This window comes from Charadrius vociferus, unplaced genomic scaffold (genome assembly GCF_000708025.1).
Source record: "Charadrius vociferus isolate BGI_N301 unplaced genomic scaffold, ASM70802v2 scaffold1126, whole genome shotgun sequence".
Lineage (NCBI taxonomy): Eukaryota > Metazoa > Chordata > Aves > Charadriiformes > Charadriidae > Charadrius > Charadrius vociferus.
In genome coordinates, this window is record NW_009648665.1 from 1 (window position 1) to 426 (window position 426).

Consider the following 426-nt stretch of genomic DNA (forward strand, 5'->3'; position numbering starts at 1 on the left):
CTACCCCTTTTGTCTGGGGAGGCAGCTCGACGTGTAATGCTACATTTACGTGGATGTTTTGCCGCGCTAGGAGTCCCTCTTGAAATTAAAACAGATAATGGTCCTGCTTATACTTCCCAGGCCTTGCAGCGATTTATGAACCCCTGGGGAGTTAAACATGTTACGGGTATTCCTCATTCCCCTACAGGACAGGCGATTGTAGAACGTGTGCATCAAGTAATCAAACAGTTACTGTTAAAACAAAAAGGGGGAGAGGAGGAGAATTTGTCTCCCGTAGCACGAATACAGAAGGTAATATATGCCATGAATTTTTTACGGTTAGTAGGAGCTGACACTGACCCCCCGCAGTGATTCACAGTCAAGCTTTGGGCTCGGGACATAAAGAACAGAACCGAGGTACTTTGGTCCAGTATAAAGACCCTGAAA